Raw genomic sequence first — 20,445 nt, forward strand, 5'->3', positions numbered from 1 at the left:
TGCTTCTTCCATGTGGGTTTTGTTGCTTCTCAGCTAGATGACTGCTTGTTTACCTTCATGCCTTTAAGATCCCAGATGCTATATCTTTTGATAGCTGGGCACCATCAGCTTTCTTTACCACATTTGCTTATGTACCCACTTTGTTTTCAGCGGTCGTGTAGGGAAGGTGAGCATTATGGAATGCCAGTTTAATAGAACAAATTATTCTTGAATTGAGGGTTTACTTCAGTGGAGGCCCAATGTCCATCTGCTACCTTAATACTAAACCTATAAAGCTATGCACATAGATTTAACTCTTTATGGGAGTAGAAAGTCATGTATTTCTCCCATTGAAAATATCATAGACTGCCAAAAAATAAGCAAATCTGTCCTGGGATACATATAGCCAGAATGTTCCTAATAAGGAGGATGGTGAGGCTTTCAGAATGACATCAGGGGAGCCCAGTCCCTGGAAAAGGACATCATACCTCATAAAGTAGAGGGTCATTGAAAAAGAAAAAATATCCCCCCAAAGCTGGACTGACACAGTGGTTGCAATGATGGGCTCAGACTGACAATTCAGAGGATGGTGGTGCATCAGACAGCATTTCTTTCTGTTGTGCGTAGGTTCTTATGAGTTGGAATCCACTTGACAACACCGAGCAACAGCATGTGCTTTTGGAAATCACTGTTTTGTTTGGACCTTACTCTCTTGGTAAATGCAAGCTTTAATAAATGCAATCTACAACCTGAGAAGGTTTCCATCCATAAAATCTTCCTCATGACTTCTATCTTGTTTAAATGATGATAGAACGATAGAAATTTTTGAGTTGGCTGATTTCAAGCAATTATTTTGACCACTTTCTGCATCTTCATCCTATCAAATGTGTGTTTTGGCTAAGATGTCTGCTGAAGAGAGAAAATTCACATTTATGTTTAGATCTCACCTTCATTTGTTAACACATCAAATGGTAATTGTAAGTCTTTCAGGACTTCAACATTCTTATAAACTCATTGCAAAACTCCAGTCTTCTGAGAGTATGTCCACTTGAGTCAGGATGAACTATTTCTCCTCATTTTTTCAGCTTTGTTATGGTCAAAACATATAGATGAAGGGAAAAGACAAAAGTTATAATTACTCTTCATCTATATGTTTTGGCTCTGTAAAAGCCCCCCCCCCCCAAGCTAAGCACCCTAGTCCTTTGTGTGAGCATCAGTTAAACTGCCCTTCCTAAGGATAAACTGTCTTTCCCCGTTTTTCCAGATCTGATATAGTAACTTGCTTCCTTCTTATAATTGTCAAAATAACACATCTAACAATTTTTCATCTCTGTTTCTCTTTTGCTGCTGAATAAAATCTTTCTTCCTTCTTGTGTGAGGCCAGGCTGTCTAGAGGAACACATATAGAGACACTCATATGTGTATAAGAAAGAGCTTTATATCAAGAAATACTTATATAACAAGAAGACATCCCAGGAGAGTTCAAGTGAAGTCCATAAGTGTGATGATAATCTATAGGTTCTTTTTTAGACTCACACAGCAGCAGACCGGTGATGCAGAAAAGTGAATCAGAAAGCGTGAATATCATGGGCTGCTGGGTGCAGAGCAGAGTGGATCCCAGGTTGGGGGGAACATGACAGAGCACTGGGAGGTGTCAGGATCAGATAGCTCACACAGGGCTACCACTGGTGACTGGCAGAATCCCACCATGTAGGCAGGTGGAGGAGCAGAGAGAGAGGGGGGGGGGGGAGAAGTTCCCAGAGCCCCTCACTCTTTTTTCCCCATGTCTATAGTCTTTTTATTATTTTATTTATTTATTTTAATGTTTATTTGTGTTTTATTGACTAGGCAAAGGAATTCGACTCTATAACAAATTTGGATCAAAACATACTATGATCATAATTCAGATCATAATAAACTATGAATAGCCTTGAGAAAAATGGGATTGCCAATTTCCCCCCCATTTTTTCAATTTTATTAGCAGCTCTTACAGATATTATAACAATCCATAATTCAACTAGATCAAGCACGTTTGTACAATTTTTAATTAAATACTTAAAATTTTTTTTAACATTTTATTAGGGATTCATACAACTCTTATCACACTCCATACATATACATACATCAATTGTAGAAAGCACATCTGTACATTCTTTTCCCTAATCATTTTCAAAGCATTTGCTCTCCACTTAAGCCCTTTGCATCAAGTCCTCTCTTTTCCCCTCCCTCCCCACTCCCCATCCTTCGTGAGCCCTTGATAATTTATAAATTATTATTTTGTCATGTCTTGCACTATCCGGTGTCTCCCTTCACCCCCTTCTCTGTTGTCCATCCCCCAGGGAGGAGGTCACATGTAGATCCTTGTAATCAGTTCCCCCTTTCCAACCCATCCACCCTCTATCCTCCCAATATCGACCCTCACACCCCTGGTTCTGAAGGTATCATCCACCCTGGATTCCCTGTGCCTCCAGCTCCTATCTGCACCAGTATACAACTTCTGCTCTATCCAGGCTTGCAAGGTAGAATTTGGATCATGGTAGTGGGGGGAGGGGGGGAAGGAAGCATTTAGGAACTGGAGGAAAGCTATATTCTTCAGCAGTGCTACATCGCACCCTGACTGACTCATCTCCTCCTCTAGACCCTCTGTGAGGGGATCATCATTGGCCGACAAATGGGCTTTGGTTCTCCACTCTGCACTTCCCCCTTCATTCACTATGGTAAGATTTTTTTTTTTATGATGCCTTATACCTGAACCCTTTGACACCTTATGATCACACAGGCTGGTGTGATTCTTCCATGCGGGCTTTGTTGCTTCTGGGCTAGATGGCCGCTTGTTCACCTTCAAGTCTTTAAGACCCCAGACACTATCTCTTTTGATAGCCGGGCACCATCAGTTTTCTTCACCACATTTGCTTATGCACCAGTTTGTCCTCAGCTATCATATCATGGAGGTGTGCACAAAATTATATGATTTTTTGTTCTTTGATGCCTGATAACTGATTCCTTCAGAACCACGTGATCACACAGGCTGATGTGTTCTTCCATGTGGGCTTTGTTGCTTCTGAGTTAGATGGCCGCTTTTTTATTGTCAAGCCTTTAACACCCCAGATGCTATATCTTTTGATAGCCGTCACCATCAGCTTTCTTCACCACACTTACTTGTTCACTCACTTTGGCTTCAGCAGTTGTGTTGGGAGGGTGAGCATCATAGAATGCCAATTTAATAAAAGAAAGTATTCATGAATTGTGGGAGTGCTTGAGTAGAGGCCCAAGTTCCTTCCGACACCTTAATACTAAACCTATAAATATAGGTACATAGATCTAGTTCCCCATCCTCATATATATATTTGCATGTACATGTCTTTGTCTAGACCTCTAAAATGCCCTTTGCCTCCTAGCTCTTTCCCCTATTTCCCTTGACTTTCCTCCTGCCCCACTATCATGCTCCATCCCCACCTGGGTTACAGCTATACCTCTTCTTTATGTTACCTTACCCTTGATAATTCCCTATCAGGCCTGCAACTCCCTCCTCACCACCAATTTGAATCCCATATTGTTCCCTTGTCCCTGGGTTAGTTAACACCTCTTCCTTACCCCCGACCTTCCCCTATCCCAACTCCCCCAAGAACTGTTGGTCCCATTGTTTTTCCTCCAGATAGTTCATCCAGCCTATCTTATTTAGACAGACCTGTGGAGATAATAACATGCACAAAAACAAGACAGAGGAAAACAAAGCAACACTATACAACAAAATAAAAACAACAAACCACTGACAAAGAACAGAACAAAATACATCAAGAAAGAAAAGCTTGTAATTAGTTCAGGGATCGTTTGTTGACCTTTAGGAGTATTCTACAGTCCAGTCTGTTGGGGCACCACGCCCTGGCCCCAAAGTCCACTTTCAGCATTCCCTAGGGACCTTGCCACTCCATTCACTTGCTGTTCTGCTGCACTCCCCCAGTGCTTTGCCTTGGTGTGTTGGGATCAGGACGGGTGCAATTCCCACACTGTGTCTCCGGTGCTGTCCCCTGTATCGCCCTTGGTCACTGAGGGCATCATGTCTCATAGTGGGGCCAGCCATATTGTTCTCTCTGTGGACTGGCTGCTCTACTCAGGAACATCATCCTCACGGCCTGGTGGGCACGGCTGTGCTCCACTCTCTCCTCCTCCCCCTTCATCTGCTCCCGTGTGCTTTGATCAGATATGTCCCTCTCCTGGAGCTGCAGATTCAATGTCGTCCTTTGAAACAAATTCTTCTGGTGGAGGGAGCCCCTCACACTTATGCGGAAGGATATACCCCAAGGACATGTCATCAAGTTGCCACTTGATTGGCAGACTTGACTCCACTCTTAGCCAGAAATGTCTAGTGTCCATAGAATCATCCAGCCATCACACTTCACTATTATAATTTTGTTGTAGTTGATTTTCCTAAGGATAGCGTGAACTCATACATGACTAAACTGGAATTCACGTAACACTACATTTCTCATTTGACCTCATTAAAATTACAATTTTAGACAATTAAAATATGCCCCATCCACCTACCTTAACATTGAAGCACTAAAGCCTTCATATTTTTGCCTATATTCTATTTTCATTTAAATCCTCTATAGGAAATATTCTTGTGCATGGATTTAACTGTCACTGACATGTAGATGAGTAACAAATTTATATCTGGGTGGCTCATTTCTTAACTGAATAAAAGTTTTTTTTATTGTTAATTTTTGACTGGTTTTACCAGATTCATACTCTTGAATGCATCATTCTATAAAATTATGGCTGCAACTCAACATCTGTTGTGGATTGAATTGTATCTGTTTAAATTATGTGTGGAAATACACATAATTTACCTGTACCTGTGTGTGCAATGCATCTGGAAATATAGAAGTATCTTTGTTATGTTAATCGGGTCATAGCTTTGCAATGTGTCTCCAACCAATTATATTTTAAGTATGCAAAGAGTACATTGGGCACAGAGACAAGCAGGCACAGATAGGAGGAAAATAGATGCCATGTGGTCATCAGCAAAGAATCGAGGGAAACAACACTGGTGACAGAATGTTCCCCTAGGCAGAAAGACAGAGCTCCTTCCATTAGCAAGAGTGTCTTCACTTGGAAGGTTTGCCTTCTGAACTGTGAGAAAGCAGTCTCAGTAGTGCTGGTAGATGCATTAGACTGATAGCCTCAAGATCAACAGCTCAAACTCATCAGCCACTCCAAGGAGTACAAGTGATGTGATCACTTCCTATAAAGAATTAGAGCCTCAGAAATCACATATAGAATCTCTCTGAGTTGGAATAAACTATATGGCAGTGGATGGGCAAAAATGCTGACAATTTCTATTTAAAACAATTCACAGCACATCTATTACAGAAGCACTATATTTTTCTTGAAAATATGATCCTTTCCTGTTTCCTATTTAATTAGAGAAAATCTTATTAAAAACCTTCAATGTGAAGATGGTACAACTTTGCTTGCCGAAAGGCAGAAGACTTTCAGCACCTGCTGAAGAAGATCCAGGTTCGCAGCCTTCATTATGGATCGCAAGTTAAAGAAAACGAAAATCCTCACAACCAGCCCAACAGGCCACATCATGATAAATGGAGTCAAGACTGAAGTTGCTAAGATTGGGTCTGCCTTGGCTCAGCAATAAATTCTCACGGAAGTAGCAGTCACGAGATCAAATGATGCACTCACTGTCGGGTAATTGTGCTGAACAAGAGCTCTTCATAGTTTTGAGAAGCATGGATGGTAGTTTATGCTGCACCCTACTCATGGCCCTTCCATTTGCCTAATGTGCATGTGAAAGGTGAATAATGAATATGGAAGACCAAGCAAGAATAAGTGGATTTGAATTATAGTGCTTATGAAGAATTATGAAAGTATCACGGGCTACCAAAAGAATAGACATCTTATTTGGGAAGAATCAAAACCAGAATGCTCTTTGGAAGCATGAGCGGCAAGACATCACCTCATGTACTTTGGGCATGTTATCAGGAGAGACCAAGCCTTGGAAAAGGGCATTATGCTTTGCATTACAGGTAATACGGTTCAGAGAGCAAGAGGAAATGCTTAGATGGAATTAATTGATCTGGCAACTGCAGAAATGGGCTCAAAGAAAACATGATGGAATAGGACCAGGCACTCTGTTGGACACAGGGCCAGACCAATGGCACACAATAACAGCAGCCGGATGTGTTTTTAGGTAAAGCCCTATAGGAGCAGACAGCTTCATCTTTCCAATGCAGAGGCTCTGCTAGGTTTGAATTTCAGACCTTGAGGTTGGCAGGCCAACAGTGCTATGAAGTCTTCTGTGATGACTACATTCGTTTCCTCCTACTCATTTTCTACCCATTACCAACCCTATCAGTTTTCAAATGCAAGTTCAAACCAATTGCTTTCTTGCTCAAAACTTTCAGGTATTCTTCATTGCCTTTAGAGTCAAACTTAATTCTAAGAGATGGCCTATTACTAGGAGGACTCTAGGTCCCTTGCTGTTTGGAATTGTCCCAGCTATAGTTGCTGTTTAAGTATAATTAGTACCCACACTATAACTTTCCAAAGAGCCTTGTCTTGGATATTTACCTTTCAGGAGCACTAAGTTTGTGGGAGGCTACAGACGACAGTGAAAGCCCCAAATTTATTTGTCGAATCCCCTCCATTCAACTCGTTTAGACTATTAACCACCGAGAGACTTGTACATGGATCAAGAGGGAGTTGTGCAAGCAGAACAAGGGATTATTGCATGGTTTAAAATCAGGAAATTGTGCATCAAGTTTAGATCAACTTGCAATACTTAATAAAAATACTGAGAAAATAATCAAAGAAGCTAGATTATATGAAGGATAAAATAGTATCTGGATCAAAGGAAGGCTTATTAACAACCTGGATATGCAGGTGTCAAAATCTTGCTTGCTGGAAGCGAGGAAGATTTGAAGCACTTGCTGATGAAGATCAAAGATTGCAGTATTGATTATAATTCAACAGCACCAAAGGGTAACATCATGATAAACATAAACAAAGATGGAAAGTGTCAAGGATTTCATCGAGCTTAGGTCTATAATTATTGCCCAAGAAATCAAAGGATGCATCGCAATAGGTAAATTGTCTTTAATGTTTTCAAATGCTTAATCGTGAGCATCCAGTTTCTAGAAGGCAAAGGATGGTTATGGAAACCCCAAATCCACTTGCAGGGTGCCTATATAGATCATGCTGTTGGTCATCCCCCTTTGGGGGCGAGGTAGTAGTTATACATTCATCATTGTGATCAGTTTCTCCTTTCTCCCCTTTCTTCCCCTACTGTCTCCCTCCCCTAATAGTATCAATGCTCCCATTACTGTTCCTGAGCATTTATCTGTCCTGGACTCTGTGTGCCAAGAGCTCTTACTTGTTCCAGAGTACATTGTGGTGGTTACATAATCGGGTGTCAATTTGAGAGGATTACCAGTGAAGGGGTGGAGTCTGTCCTGTCAATCAAGATGTAAACAATGAGGCCTCTGAGTGGGCATGGCCTTCTCCTGAGAATTCTGAGAACTCCTGTTTTTCCTGCTTGAAGGCAGGAGACAGTTCTCTCTCTCTGCTCACTTACTGAGAGATGCTCTATTGACAAGACTCATGGTTCTATTGCCTGGTAGCTGGAGAAGCCACAGAGAGACCCCTGACAGCGCTGAGATGCTTAAACCACCACTGGATCCACAAGATTTCCAACCCATTGGCCTGTGATCATCCTGCATTCAGCATCATTGCATATATGTTGTGAGTCTGAAGAGGACTTTATAGGTTGCTTTCGGACATATGGTGTATTGGACTTATGGACTTGATCTGGGCTGGGACATTTTCTCAGTATTTAATTACTCTTATATATAAACCTCTTTCTTATAGACCTAAGTGTGTCTATGAATTTGTTTCTCTAGTGAACCCAAAATAACACATACATTTGTAAGGCAGAACTGGGGTCCTGGGCAGGGGTGAGGGCTGTAGGTGGGGGAGAGGAAACATTAAGGAACTCCAGTGTTGTTGTATGTTTCACTGGTGTTATCCTGTACACTGGCTGACTAGTTCCTTTCTGGTGAGCTTTCTATGAGGGGATGTTCAGTTGTACACAGATGAGCTTTGGGTCTCCTTTCTGACCGCCTTAATTCCCACCCGTCTAATTGTTTGGGGTCTTCTGATGCCTCATACTTGATCCTGTTGACACCATGTGATCACACAGGCTGCTGTGCTTCTTCCATGTGGCCTTTGTTTCTTGTTTTTAATGATTTATGCTCTTTTTTTGCCTTCATATGTTTTGTCTAGTCATGGTTCTTGAGGTTTTTTGCTCCTGTGATTGATGGTTCCTATTTCAGATGATTTTCCATATATGAAGTCCAGGATGGTTGGATTTATAGAGATTATCTGGGGATATGGCATGGGAGTGGGGACAAGTGGGAAGCCAAGACAATGAGTACAAAAGGGGGGTGTTCCGGTACTCATTAGTGTGATGCTGGCGTGGCTCTTCTTAATACGGTTGAAGGATAAAATTGTATGATGCATGAAGTGTAGCCCAATAAAAGTATAAGAAAAAATAAGAAAACACTAAATTGTTGTAAAGTGAATGTGTTATTTTGATGACTAAGGTAAACCAGACCCAAGCATGGCATTTTCAATTAACTGATAAGCAGGTTGGACACTGAATAAGGGAGACTGATCATGGTAGTGGTGAAAAATCTTGGAAATACCAAAACCTGCCAAAAGAACAAACAGATCCATCTTGGGAGAAGTATAACCAGAATGTTGCTGAGAAGCAATTGGAACTGCTTCTCACAGTACTTTGGACACATTATCCCTGGATAAGGATACCATGCTCAATGCAGTGGAGGGGCAATGACAAAGAAGAAGACCCTCAATGAAATAAAGTGGCACAGTGTCTGTACACATGCTGTTTCATTTTGTTTCTCATCGGGTTGCTGTGAGTTGAAACCAACTCAAAGGGTTCTGACAACATTAACATGGGATGTGACGATGCTTGCCTCGGGCAGAGTGCTTCTATCCTCGTGAAGAGCCCAAGTAGAGGCAGTCTTTGTAAGGTTTAGCCTGGTGTGTTCTTGATGCGGATAACCATATTGGGTAGCATAACCAGGAGTCATGCCCTGATTTCCTTTGTTGGAAGGCTCTAGACCAGCTGTTCTCAACCTGTGGGTCACCACCCCTTTGGGGGTCGAATGACTCTTTCACAGGGGTCGCCAGATTCATAACAGTAGCAAAATTGCAATTATGAAGTAGCAACGAAAATAATTTTATGGTTGGGGGGGTCACCACAACATGAAGAACTGTATTAAAAGGTCGCGGCATTAGGAAGTTTGAGAACCACTGCCCTAGACCCACTTTGTGAGCTCTTGTGTTTAACTGAATCCCAATCATGGCCCATTCCTGCTTCTGTAGTCCCACCTGTAACTGTGATATATTGATCTGCTGCCAATCATGCATATGTAACAGTTTCCTTTGCCCTCCCAAGTCCACTTCACTTCCTGGCATCATTTCAAGCCCTTAGGCATCATTATGACCTCACACTAATGGTCTTTCTCATCTGGGTGTTGAGTCCTCTCCTTTGTCTTTGTCCTGTTTAAGACTTAAGGAATATTCTCCTTAAATTATATTTGAGTTTCAGGATCTTTATTATATCCTAAAGACCACCTAGATGTCTGAGATCTTGAATAACCTTGTCTTTCATCTCATGTTATCAAATATCCTCCTCTATAAGCTTCATTTATTCACAAAAGTATAATTTCACATCCTCTAACTAGACATATAGGAAGTAACTTCCAAAAGTTTATAGAAATGTTTCATTACCTTTTAATTTGTTTTGAATGATATTTGAAACTCTTTCATAGTTATTCACTTATCTTCTATTATTATTATTATTATTATTTTTAATTTCAGCTCAGGGTTCACTTTTATCATAGGTTTTCAGATCCTCCCTGATATGGCCCTATAGCACTTTAACATTTTATTTTGTAACTTACCCCTTGAGTGATTTTATGGCAACTTGTCATGTTCTGCTTCAGACTGTCCCATGGGAGCAGATAATGTATCTCCTTAGTTCATCATTGCAATCTCAGTATCTTTCAGTGTTTAGATTGGGTTATAATTCAATAAATTTATGTTTTGAAGAATGATTTAAATTCTCTAGTGTTTAAGGTATCATTATTAGTAATTCATATTTTTAGCAAAGCTCTGTAAAAATAATGTTTACTATTTTGGACACTTTTAAATGAAAATAAGAGTAGCCTTACGGAATGGTTTGAGTTTTCTGAGTTAGTTCATCACATACGAATTTCTCTTCATATATATTCCTCCCCATTAAAAGAGACCCAGGTCTGAAAGGGAGTAGGAACGAAGAAAAGATCTTTCAATAATAAGTGATGTACATGTGTGTGACTGTGTGACTGTGTGTGTGTGTGTGTGTGTGTGAGAGAGAGAGAGAGAGAGGTTGTTTGTATTTATAGGAAGCAGAGTATCTTTTTCTATTTGACTCTTAAACTGTAGCCTTGAGTGTTACGATCTCATGAGAGATGCATACATCCAAGCAATCTTAACAATTTAACCGCTGGAGGAAATTATTTTGACATAGCCAAGCCCATAGGCCTTTTCCGTTACTATCTTTCCTGGTGCAAGAGTTCAGTCTTGCATTAGTAGTCCCTCCAGCATCCTGGACATTTGTTGTAGCTCTGAAGGAGAGGTGACAGAGAAGGATGCAGTTCTATGCCAAGTAGAGATGGTGGTCCAAGAGGTCACTGTAACTCTGTTTAATGAGCACTTGAAGGACACAGCCTCTGGCCCTAAGTCATCAATCTTTTCGAGAAGTTTAGTATTGATATAAAGCCCTGCGTCACAGGTAATCTGGTAATGACCTCTGCTATAGATGCCTGAAGCAAGCTTACTTAAAAGAGCTCTCTCTAGGATCATGCTTAATTTGATAAATGTTCTCACATATTTTAGTCCATTGTTTGCCACTCTGTTCTGATAGCAGAGACTACATTTTAGCAAAAATTCTGAAAACTTCAGATGACCTTAGATCTATGGAGAGCATGAGACACTTTACATTGTTCTGCTGACCTGCAAAGTGGAAAATAACTCTTATAATTACATGATTTACAATGTTTTAGCTTTCCTTCCACCTTGTAGGCAGATGAGGTAATAAGCATATGTCAAAGCATCTGAGGATTTATCAGAAGTCTTTAGGATTTAGTTTATTTAGTGTAATCTATTCCCTTGAAAGGTGCCAGACACTCTTGAAAAACAATTCCATTAAGCATTTCCTGTGCCTTCGTGTTAGTATCTGTTTACCAATTTACAAAAGTCTTCTCAATGATGAGTGTTCAGTGTTGGATTTTATTATTAAAATGAAAAAGAGATAACACTTTGTTTTATTGGTCATCAAAATGTTCCCTTCTCATGATTTTTAAAACCTCTTCTCACAGTGATTATGCTCCTGATGTTCAGTGTTGGATTTTATTATTAAAATGAAAAAGAAATAGCATACTTTGCTTTATCAGTCATCAAAGTGTTCTTTTCTCATGATTTCTAAAATCTCTTCTTACAGAGATTATTCTGATTACTGCACATTTATTTTAGTCATTGATACCAACATCTAGGTAAAGATATACTTCACCTCAAAAGCCTCTCTATTACTAAATATGTAACATTGTTAAGTATTCCTTGAAGTCTAGGAAACTAGTATAGTGAATGATTAAAGTCCATATTTCATAAAACACCTCATTACCAACTACTGTATGATTTAAACTGTATTTGAGTTTAAATTCTGAACTCATTTGCAGAAGGCTACGGATGACAGTGAAAGCCCCAAATTCATTTGCAAAGTCTCCAAGTAGATGAAGCCTCCATTGATCATTGACCAAGGATGTGGATTGTTTCACCCCCAGGCAGAGTGCATTGGAAAGTGGATTGGCTCTACCCCTCTCCTGCCAGTCCAAGAAGCTGCTGTCTCTCTTGGTGCTTGCCTATGTGTGTCCTTGATGGGGGCCGTACTGGAGGTTGTATAGTCATGACCTGTCAGTCATGCCCTGATTGTCTTGATTGGAAGGCCTTGGACCAATATTGTAAGCTCTTCTATTGAATGTACTGCACACATTCCAATCATTGTCCTGTTTCTGCTTCTTTAGTCTCACTTGTTACTGTGATGAATTGATTTGCCATCAATCATGAATTTGTGACAGTTTTCTGTGTTCTATGCCTTATTTAACCAGTGTTCGTGTGTGAATTCTCAGATGTCATTATGATCTCCAGTAATGACCTCCCTCATATGGATGGTGTGGCTGTGTCTTTCATCCAGTGTTCAGTCTAGCACTGATGAAACACACAATCCCTCTAGTTCTGGAATGCTTCCTCCCCACCACTACCATGATCCAGTTCTGCCTTATAAATCTGGCTAGACCAGAGTACACACATTGGTACATATAAGAGCTCTCGACACATGGAATTCAGGAAAAGTAGTGAGAGTTTTGATATGAGGGTCAGGGGATGGTGGGGTTGGAGGGAGAGGAAGAGAGGGATAAAGGGAGGAACCCATTACAAGGTTGGATACATAGCCCATTCCCCTGGGGGACAAATAACAGAAAGGTGGGTGAAGGGAGACAATGGACAGTGTAAGACATGAAATAACAATAGTAATATATAACTGAACAAGGTTACATGAGAGTGGGAGGATGCAGGATGTGGGAGAGGGGAAGAGAGGAGCTGATACCAAGGGCTCAAGTAGAAATAACTTGTTTTGGAAATGGTGATGGCAACTTATGTACAAGTGCAAGTGTGCTTAATATCATTGAATGATGGATTATGATGAGATTTGTAAGAGCTCCCCAATAAAATGATTTAAAAGAAAGATTTGCTTTCCTTAGATTATATTTGAGATTGGAGTCCTTGTTGTAACCTAAAACAAAATAAAAATCAACACATTTTTACATTGTATTTTTAAAATAAAACAAATATATATATATGTAAATTTCTAAAATTAAGATCAGAAATAGTAATGCTGTAGATACAAAAACTAAAGACTTGGATTGTTGTTGGCAGGTTCTGTTGTTGGCAGGTTCTACTTGGTTCCTGCTCAGCAACCCAGAGCCAAACAAGACCGGTCTTTGCCTCACCATCAGTGTTTGACCCTATTGATACAGCTGCTATGTCAATCTCTTCAGTGAACTTCCTCTTTTTTGCTAACAGTATAATTCAAAGACATTTATTTTAGACTTCCTTATACATTGTTCAGTTTTTGCATGCATATGAAATAAATCCATACACTGGATTAGGCACACCTTAGTCTCCCAAGTGACATCTTTACTTATTAACACTTCAAAGAGATCTTTTGAGGAAGATTTACTCAGTAAATTACATCATTTGATTCCTTGACTACTGCTTCCAGGAACTCGGATTGTAGAACTAAGTAAAATGAAATCCTTGACAACTTTAATCTTTTCTGAATCATGATGTTGCTTATTGGGCAGGTGTGAATAATTTTATTTCCTTTATATTGAAGTGAAAATTTCTAGCTCAAAAATTTAAAATATAATATCTTTGACTCATTTTCACATAAATAAAGTGCCAGAAAATCACATTTTCTGGAGTAGATAATTTATTTTAAATTTTTAATTGCATTATACACACTGTTCGATAAATTTAAAAATAAATGGCCTCTTAATATTTACTTGACTGATAAATGTTTATTAAACACTAGCAGGGTTGAGAGTCATAATTAAAAGTATACATTTTAATAACTATACAAGCTTCATTAAGTACATGTTTTGACTTTTTTATTATAGAATGTGACACATTGAATTATCATTGTTTCTTTAGTGTCTCTCCCCAATCAAATGTAAGGGCATCTATAGAAAAAATAGTGATTTACTGACATTTGTGTCAACAAACCCCATTTTTAGTCCATGGCATGAATGCAATGATGGCCTGTTCCATGAACAACCCAGTTACTGTGCACACAGTTTTCAGAGGCTGAACTTGACGGAGACACAAAGCACTGAGACCGGCATTTCAGATGGGTCACTCAAACACTAATTTTTAATATTTTTGTAGAAATTGCTCTAATTAAAAAAAATTCTTTTAGCTGATAAAAATAATCTTTATTTTTTTACAGTACAAATGTACACTTAAAATATTTAAATGGGCCCAGGATGTGATTGTTCTTGGATTGCATATGAAGCTACTTTTTAATGGAATTCCTCATTACACCTGATTAAAGGAAAAATAATCCTGATGTCAAACTTGAGAGTTCATGAAGGTATAAGAAGTGTGATTTCTAAGCCAGTGGCTGCCAACAAATTATACATGGTTTCAATAATGAAGCTACATTAGTAACTCTACTTTCTAAACCGTTCATTCTGTGCATGGCATAGATAATAGTTTTCTTGTACCGTATATAAATTTATTTATTTGATTCGCTACTTTTTTTACTTTTACAATTTTTCATTCTAAAGGAATGAATAACTAATTATTATGATCCTTTTCTATTTGCCCTCATACTTCTAAATTCACAATGGGTTTACATATATTCCAGGCTAGATTAAAAATTATTTATGCGGCCTAAAAAAATCCAAGTTTCACTCTGCATAATTTAGTTTGATGAAGGAAAAAGCTTTTTTACATTTTTCTTGTAGAGTCCCTAATTCACTGAAAATTGCATAGTTAATAATCTCTAGGCTGTGCAAATTTAGGAACTTAGGCATTTTTCACCTCAAATACAGTTGATTAAGCCTGAGGATTAAGTAGTTAATACAAGTTACACATTTGCACAGTCATTTCTAATGTTTATAAAGGCGTGGGGTTTGCATAACATTTGCATTTCTGTAGGCTTTAGCCATTCTTAATTGATTAAGACTGGACAGGTAATTGGTATTTGTAGAGAGATGAAGTCTTGGAAAGTAGTTACATTTATTTGATCTTTAAAATGTGTAGAAAGTTGCAGAGGAATGGAGAGAGAGGGCCAGGAATTGCTTTCCTAACGATCGATCACCAAGTGCACTGAACATCGTTTTCACTTTTATGTGGATGCTAGTCTCTTCACTTTCCCCACAGACCTGCGCATTTCGACGGTACATGCATTGCTAGCTGTGGCTGTACTTTGACTTTTCAAAGACTCACCTTCCCATGTGGTTATTTTCTTTTTCTTGAAATCATATCACATAAGAAAACATTTATTCTGTAACTTCCAAAATACCTAATAGGATCTTATCTAAAAAATGGAGTTCATACGCTCACCATAGTACATTCACAATGGTATTGGAAAAGTAAAATCTAAATGTTCAGAGTTAGGGAGTTGAAAGACTATCACCACAAAATGTGCATGGTGACATTTATACAGCTTCAATGACATAATACTTAAGAATGATAGGCTCAAGTCTTTGGACTGTGGCCCACCTGCAAGTCGTTATAGACTATAGTATGGTTCTCAAGGCCTGACAATATTATTTATAGAACTTGACCTACCTGTCAGCAAATAATAACAGCATTTTATACTTCTGCTGTGTCCTACCTATGTCTCAATGTTCTTTACCAACATGATTAAATTCTTGTATCGCTTCTGTTGAGTATTGAAAAAATATTATGACACCAAGTTTGCAGATGGGGAAGTAGAAAATGAAGCACAGATGTTAAATAATTTTCTTCAATCTGACATCACTATGTAGCACTTTCCCACAAGTCATATAAATAATATTAGGCACCAAACCTGAGATATAAGGCAGTAAAGAGTGGTGGAGGGAAGTGGAGCTCTTATTTAAACAAGTTGAATACCAAATAGCCACAGTAGGGGTAATGATTGGGGAAAAAAAGGAGTGGGGGGATTAATTCACTGTGATTTATTTATAGCTTTTATCTTATTTAGCATGAAAAACAATTTGAGATTGAATGTTTCTTCTTCCCCTTGGCATTTTTTTCCAGAAAAGAGAATGTAAATAGACACTGGGAATAAATTTCCATAGATTCCTTACCAATGATTATTGTTTAGTTGATCTTGATGATACTGTGTGGCTATAAGTTTGTAGATTAACTAAAGAAAGAGCTTGCTGAGAATTCATATTCATTTATCGGTTCCAGGTGGGCTCACGTTTGCATCCCTGCCCTTCTTACACTTTATATCTGGCCATACATCGTCATTCCTTAAGTTCCAAATCAATTTTTATTTTTGCAACTGCCATTATTTCTGTCTTAATATTTTTATTTTCTCTAGAACTCAGATTAAATCAAGATTTATTATATATCCATTATCTATGTGATTAAATAATTGTTTCAGTAATTATGTATAATACCTACCACCCACATTAGAACATTTACTCCGTAAGGGCAAGAACCATCTGTCACATTTCTACCTCTGCTTGACTCTCTGTGCTCCAGACTCCCAGAGAGTAGGTACTTGTTATATACTGAAGGTCCAAGGAAGGGAAAGAGAAAATAGTTTGAGATTGTGGCAGAGGATAGGCTCCTGGGTTCGAAGACAATCCCTATATGACTGAAGGTGAGCTACTTTCTCACAGTTTACCATGGTGACATGAATGGAGTAAAGCCTGTAGGAACAAAGAAAACTGGGTCTACATTTGCTCAAGATCCATACTCAAAATGAGAATAAATAGCTTCAAACATCAACTTTTAATTTGAACTTGGAATGTACGAAGTAGGAATCTAGGAAAATAGGAATTCATCAAAAATGAAGTAGAATGCATAAAGACCGATACATAAAGGTGTTATTGAGATAAAAATCAACTGGTATTGATCATTGTTCAGTACATGAAAGCCAAGAGAGATAACCCTTTAGAAACAGTAACAGGAGTAATGGTTCTCTGAGGGTACAGGAAGAGAGGGGGATAAAGGGGCAATAGAGAGCAGATGACATTGATGGCTGTATAAACCCACTTGAGGTGAGGGAACAACAGAATTGTACATAAATGGATATATTAGATGGTGTAAGATATGGAAAAAATAATAATATAGGTTCCTGGGGTGATGGGATAAAGGGGAGCTGATAGCAAAGAGTTCAAGAAGAAAGAAAATATTTTGAAACTGACTGTGGTAGCAATTGTACAGCTATGCTTGATGTGATTGAACTATGGATTGTTATTATTTTCAAGTATTATCTTCTCATTTAAATTTCAAAATCCTCTGCGCTGCCAGTGGGCAGAGGTAAAATTATTAGCAGTTAGGCAAGAAGTAACCTAATATTAGTTGATGTCAGTAAGAGGGAAGTTAGATTCAAACAGTCATTATCTAGTGTTCGATCATCTATATTTCTCCCTCACCATCTACTCATGAGCCCCATTGCACCTAGGTTCTTAGAGCCATTTGCTCTTTCTGGGATCAAAATGAATACTTTACATACACATAGAATAGCATATGCTATTCATAATTAACCTTAATGTTAAAGTTCCAGTGAGGTTTGATTGTATTTATTACCAAGTTTATCAGGAGAATAGAGCACAATGTGCCAATAGAGTACCATGCTATTTGTGGAGCATGACTTTGGGGTTTTATTTTAAATTTTGTTATCTGTAGAACCTATCCCTCAACTAAAGTCACATAAATCAATTTAGTCATTTGAATACAAACTCTAAAATTGAAATAATAGGGAACTATAATTATCATGAAAACAAATCATATGGGTAAATTCCCAAAGTATAATTGGGAGTGATTATTGTTATTGTATGATGATGGGTGTCTTGCCAATGCATTCAGTCTAAGAGCAACATTATGTACAACAGACTGTTTTAGGGCTTAAAATATAAACTGATTGGGTTGTGGAAGGCTGTAATCCACAGTGAGACCTCTAAGTTCACTTTGAATCTTAAAATAAGTTTATGTAAAATGTTAGTTCTTTCTGACCATTAAAGTAGCAATGTGGCTTTATATTAACTCGTCCAGTTTAAAATCCTGAAACTTTTAAAAGCTTTAACTGTGAAATCCCAATGGCAATCCTTTGCCTGTTACACCTGCCACACTGACAAAGCAGTCTTCTACCAATTGCAATTTCGTGATGATTTCTGTTGTTTTCTATTCTATAATCAGTTCCATGACTGTGAGTCAGTTAATTCTATTTAGCTTCTGTACCTTGTGCATGTTGACAGTTACACTGATCCAGGACAATCATCATTGTCCTGTTTAAGACTTTATAAAACTATCTTTATATAATATGTTTAAATATGTGGTGGTTTTTATCCGAACATCCATATTTTTCAACTACCAATCCTTTTTTGTGTGTGTTACCAACTTTCATAATCCACCCAACAGTAATTACCAGTGAATGTTGATCGATTATGTGTGATTAATTCAAGATGATATAAATTGGTAAAAATACTCAGTTTCTTAATTTTTGTCATTAACGGTTGTTGAGTACATTTTAAGTAGTGATACTAAGTGGTGGGTTTTTTTTTGCAGACATATGGGTATTATCATTAATGGGGTTGTGATTCAGGATATAACTCAAATATATTTGTGGTAAATATGAGATCATACTTTTCTATTCTGTATTAATTTGAAAATCCCACTGAAACCTGTATTTCATGGTTGACCTTGTCTGTATTTGAAGTATTGATGACATAGCTTCTAGCATCACAGCAACTTGCAAGCCACTAATGTAATGACAAATTGACAGACAAGTGGTGGAAGTATTCCTTGATAAGCTAAGTTTTATATTCATTATGTATACATTCAACTTCTACTTACTAATCATGTCTTGTATTAAAAGGTGCATCTAAACACAGACATAGCATAAACATGAGTTGAAATAATCACTTCCATGATAAAATTTATGAAATTAATACTGCAACAAAAGATCTGTCAAGTTACATAAAAAGTAGACATTGAAGATGTTGACAGCTAGCTCTATGTGGGTCATGTATTGATGGAGAATTTAGTAGAAAAAAGAAGATAGAAGTATAAAAATAGTTTTCATTATTAGGTAAAGAAGCGACTCCATACCACCAAAAAACAAACAAACACATACACACCCAGAAAAATGTAAAAGAAAGGAACTATATCCTTCTGCCATACTGTCTCCAACTGGGCAAGTGTCACAAGTCTGAAAGTTACTGAAAAACGCTGGTTGAGAACTTTATCAAGAGGTTATAATCTTTCAGCAAGTCAAAGTGCAATGAAATAAAATCCACTCAGTTTTGGTGAGTTACAGTTATAATGTGGCAGTTTTAGTTATAGACAAGTAATGCCTAAGTCCATGAAGTATAATACATGTCCACCTACCAATGGAAGGTATTACGTTTAGATATTAAGATCAGTAAGTATATGTAATCACATTTAGTAGAAAACAAAAATGTGTCTATAAAATATTACCAAAGTATTCAAAGAAAAGTACATATAAAATGTTTGTCTTGGAGAGTAAGAGTTTTAGGGGAAAGAATAGTCATATTGAATTCTGGGTGTGAGAAAAAATTTCATGAAAAGAAAAGAGGTGTCTCTTGTATTTCAGATCATCAGAATTTCAGATCATCAGTCATAGAACCAGGCAAATGGGCATACACTACATGTAGGTTAGGTGTATTATTAAATGAGGCAGAAGGAGTTCTTTATTAAGTCATATAGAAGTTAAGTGTGTGTCGGGGGGGCACGAAATATTGAAATACATAAAGGGATAGGAGAAATATGAATCCAGATGACAACGTGGAGAATAATAGAGATAGAAAATAACTTATAGAGTATTTTAACCTTAAAATACAGTGTGCAAAAAATACAGTGTGTAAAGTCTGAGGTGCTGTGCGTATGGTTTTACAGTTTATGAGGTCCCATCATGATTTCGTTACTGGTTTTGGAGGTGCAAATATTACCAGTGAGAGAGTGGAATGAGAAAAGGTAGGAGATTTCCAGAGCAGTTAGAGCCTTAACAGTATATGAAGACAATATATTTCAAAAATTGTATCAGAGATTATGAAAACAGTGAAGAACAATTTTGTTTATATGTGGCAAGTCGTCTAGTAAGCATATGAAATTGATGTGTAACAGAAAAATTATTTGTACAAAGATTCATTTGTGCATGTTATTGATCAAGACAACATTGTATGATACTTTAACAAATATGTTTATAAGACTAAGAGCCCTGGTGGCCGCTGTTATGGATTTGACTTCTGCCCACAAGGTCAGCAGTTCAAAACCACCAGCTAAGCCATGGGAGAAAGCTGGTGTGTTGTGCTCCTGTAAAGTGTTACAGTCTGAGAAACTCACAGGGGCAATTCTACCCTGTCTGATAGTGTCTCTATGAGTCAGCATGGACCACATTGTCGTGAGTTAAGAGCTGCTCGGGTTGGCAGCTCTTCCCCAGCAATTTGAGTGCTTTTCAATTTTGATAGTAATCAACACACCAATATATGCCTTAATTTGAAGCTTCTGAAAACTCATTACTAATTAAGTCAATGTCTCTATTTTAATTGCAAAATAATATTATCTTTGTCATATTTGATTATT

This window comes from Tenrec ecaudatus, chromosome 2, assembly GCF_050624435.1.
Source record: "Tenrec ecaudatus isolate mTenEca1 chromosome 2, mTenEca1.hap1, whole genome shotgun sequence".
Lineage (NCBI taxonomy): Eukaryota > Metazoa > Chordata > Mammalia > Afrosoricida > Tenrecidae > Tenrec > Tenrec ecaudatus.